Here is a 4,546-nt window from a genome sequence, read left to right as displayed (position 1 = left end):
ATGACCAAGGAAAAGTCGGGAATTCCCGAGAAGTAGCACTTCAACTGAGCTTTGGATGGCTTTTTTGTATTAAAACTTAAAATACATTAAATAAATTCACTTTGTATAATAATAAAACATTGATACCTATAACCATTTTGATCTATTTACGACGTTTGTGTTTTGTTAGCTGTTTAAAATATGATATAACGTCAATACCCAATACCAATGACTAGGTATTGAATGAAAGCACCGATGACTAGAGCGATTCTCGAGACTTTTTTGAGTCTCGAGACTCAAAAAAGCATCGAGACGCAAAAAAGTCTCGAGCTTCGCTGGAATCATCGCCGACGAGAGAGGTGTGAACAATGCAGATAGTACACATTGTTAGTAACGCGTGCGTCGCTCGCGCAGTATAGTCTCGAGACTCGGGACTCGGGACTCAATACGAGAAGCATCGACGACCAAGATTCTCGAGACGAGAAAAGCATCGAGAACTAAGTGGAGGTCGGGAAGTTCTCAGTCGTCGATGACCTGACTTCTCAAAACCTAAAGCATCGTTGACCTTTTGGTGACCCGGATGCCCTCCCCTAGACTGCAGCTGGTTATGATGGGGGCTGCCAGATGGCCAAGTTCAAAATTGGTTACTAAGAAACGCTTTTCTATTATTATTCATTTAAAAAAAAATCTTTTATTTAAAAAAAATGAAAAGATAAGTTTATCCAACTGTAGTCGATTGTTTTGTTAATCAAAACAAATGAGTTTTTCAAGGGAGTCAGAATGCTTGTGGTGTTTGGCTATTTGGGGTCTATTTGACTACTTGGGCAAGAAGAAATCTGGCTGTCTGGCAGCCTTGATTATGATCGTTCGTCGCATCACACACACATACACACACACACACACACACACACACACACACGCCATCAAACAGTTGTTGATAGTGAAGGGTTGAGACTAGTGCGAGGCGGTCCTTGGCAAGCTTAAGGACCACGGTCCTACGGTCCATGGGAAATGAAAACCGCAAGGACCGGTCCTAGGACCGGCGGTCCTTTTCGACATTGAACATTCTTGAGAGACCGTTTTGACCTTTGGGACCATGGGATCGTTCATTCTTGAACCGTTAAAGACCGCTACACGATGAAAACCGTGGTCTACAGGAGTAAAACACACGGAGTAGTCACACTCATTTCAAATTGTAACCTAATTAGAGAAGAGGGGTGATGCCTTCTTTATTTGATCACAGTACTTCATTGTTACTTCGATAATTTAGCGTGAATAAAATTTGAAATTTATCCCCATTAACGGAGATAATGGAATCACCCAAGGCGTTGATCGAGTTGTTTGTGGCGTTTATACACACACGCAACTCCTACCCCCCCCCCCCCACACACACATGAGAGGGCAGCGAGCATTGAAGAGTAAGAGAGAGACGTGAAGTTATAATAAGAGGGGGTGGATGCGGTAATAAGTAATAAGTAATAAGTGGGGTCGATGGTGACTTTTCGCCAGATCTAACAAACCAGCTACCCATTCACTGCTGAGTAGACAGGGATTCAGAAAAAAACTCGACTGCACCCGGGATCGATCTCTGGCCCTTTGCGTATAAAGAGAGTGCTCTATCAACTGAGCTATCGGGGTCCCCAAATATTCTATTGGACCTTTTAAAAATACAGACGTTATAACTGGTTTTTTTGGAAGGAAGAAACTAATGAAACTCATATTATTTGATTAGTTAAAACACCAAACGAAATTTTAATATTATTGTATTATTTTAAATGACAACAATGCGATAGAAAGGAGTGGCGACAAGAGATGGACAAAAGAAAACAAAAAATCAGACTTGCAACTTGCTAGGTTTGAGACACACACACACACACACACACACACACATCTTTAGTAGTCACATACATTTCAAACAATAACCCATTAGAGAAGAGGGGTCATGCCTTCATCATAGATCATTGTCATTGCGATCATTATGGTGTAGTAAATTTTGAAATTTACCCCGTATAATGGAATCGTCCAAGGCGTGCGCCTCCTGTTCCCCCCATCTCACACACGAAAGGGCGGTTTGCGGAGTGGAGGGAGGTGGTCGTCTGCCTCTATGGTCGTCTGTGTCGTTTAGTGTATGGCAAAGGGGGGTGGGTGCGATTAATTAAGTGGGATGGGTGGTGATTGGTGGAAGATAGGCAAAGGACCGAGGCAACGAATCGCTGGGGAAGTAGTATGGCGCCAGACCGTTGAAAGGTGATAAGAAGTGAGGACCGCCGGCGGTCTTCCTCTTTGGGACCAGACCACGGTTCACAGCTAAAAGACCGTGGGACCGGTCCTCGGTCCGGTCCTCAGCGCGGCACTAGTTGAGACCCCCCCCCCCCCCCCTCCCACCACCATCATCCCGCTGTCACCTTAACATTTCATATTTATGTCGCGCCAAAAGTTGTCGGCCGCCCCCACCTCCCATAATTTGTCACTGGTCGTCATCGCCTCTTGTGTGTGCGGGAAAGGTCGTGCCTTTCATTTCATTATTTGAAAAATAAATGAACAAGGATGGTGTGTTTTTATTAGGTAGGTAGATAATAATAATATTTAGCAGGTTCCACACCCAGACACCCACGGATTGCCCGGACACGATGATAACGATGCCGACGACAATGGATGACGATGATGATGATGATGATGATGATTCTCGTGTTTCTGTTTAAAAAATGAAATACTTTAGCAGGTTCCACCCCCACCCCCCACACGGATAGACCGGACCCGAAGATGATGATTGTGGTTTTGCTGGCTGTTACGGCTGTGATGAGGATGATGATAATGATGATGATGATGATGATGATGATGATGACGATGGCGCAGATGGTGATTATTTGTTCGGTCGCTCAGTGGTACGGTGTCTCTTGTCACAAAATCAAGCCTTGTCAATGGCCGGATGAGTGACAGTGATTGTTAAAAATTGTGATCCAGACGTTAAGTCCGTGTGTCAGGCACTTGACTCAGGTGTGAATGTATTCTTATCTTATAAGCAATGACGGGTATTGTAAAGAGCTTTAATACAAAAAGACTCCAAACAGCGATCGGTACCTACTGTACGAAATGGATGTATGGTCGATATGGCGTGCCGGAGGAATAAATTAAATTAAATATTGTGAAGTTCATTGAGCATGGTAAATCCTTGGAAATGCGCTTTGAACTAATACACCTGCTAGACAACTCCGATTCCAATATAAACGACTGATTAATATTCCCATATATAAACTATAGTTAGCTGAAAATCTTTCTTTGTCGGGACTCCAAAAGTATGGAACGAATTAGACAAAGAAATCAAAGGGTCTTTTAGGAGCACTGATTGATTTTAGATTGATTATTACATTGAAATGTGTTGATATTTATTTTATCCATTATTATTAGGGTGGTGGTGGTGGTGGTGGTGATGATGATGATCCCGCTGATATGATGGTGATGATAAATAAATTAAACATAATTCCCTTTATTCATCCCATAGGGGAGATTCGTCTTTCGGGTCTATTCTAAGGGAAGACTGGAATAACCCAAGCGGATATGAAGTGAGTAGAAAAGTGCCAGAAGACAATAGAGAATAAAAATTTTTTTCGCGGCGGTGGTGGGGTTTGAACCTGCGACCTTATTGGTACGACAACTCCGCCTGGCAGGTGAGAGCGTGGCTCTACCGTGTGAGCTATCCACGAACACAAAAATATTCGTTTCAAACCCAAAGTCATTTCTAGATCCCTCTCTCACCCACTTCTTGAGATCGCCGATTCGTTCACCACCATCGCGAAGTAATTTTGACCAGCAGTTAAGCTTAATAGCCAATATTCTCATCACAAACATATAACATAGAAACGATTGAGACATTGAGTATGCTCCGGTGTATGGGGTGAATTTTTAATTCAGAAAAGTGAGTGGAGCAGGCACTTATGTTGGTAACAACAAGATATGAAGTGAGTAGAAAAGTGCCAGAAGACAATAGAGAATAAAAATTTTTTTCGCGGCGGTGGTGGGGTTTGAACCTGCGACCTTATTGGTACGACAACTCCGCCTGGCAGGTGAGAGCGTGGCTCTACCGTGTGAGCTATCCACGAACACAAAAATATTCGTTTCAAACCCAAAGTCATTTCTAGATCCCTCTCTCACCCACTTCTTGAGATCGCCGATTCGTTCACCACCATCGCGAAGTAATTTTGACCAGCAGTTAAGCTTAATAGCCAATATTCTCATCACAAACATATAACATAGAAACGATTGAGACATTGAGTATGCTCCGGTGTATGGGGTGAATTTTTAATTCAGAAAAGTGAGTGGAGCAGGCACTTATGTTGGTAACAACAAGATATGAAGTGAGTAGAAAAGTGCCAGAAGACAATAGAGAATAAAAATTTTTTTCGCGGCGGTGGTGGGGTTTGAACCTGCGACCTTATTGGTACGACAACTCCGCCTGGCAGGTGAGAGCGTGGCTCTACCGTGTGAGCTATCCACGAACACAAAAATATTCGTTTCAAACCCAAAGTCATTTCTAGATCCCTCTCTCACCCACTTATTGAGATCGCCG

This window comes from Berghia stephanieae, chromosome 2 (genome assembly GCF_034508935.2).
Source record: "Berghia stephanieae isolate SIO BIC M18660-M18661 chromosome 2, UCSD_Bste_1.3, whole genome shotgun sequence".
NCBI classification, from domain to species: Eukaryota; Metazoa; Mollusca; class Gastropoda; order Nudibranchia; family Aeolidiidae; genus Berghia; species Berghia stephanieae.
The sequence above is the reverse complement of the archived record's forward strand: the minus strand, read 5'-3'. Positions refer to the sequence as shown.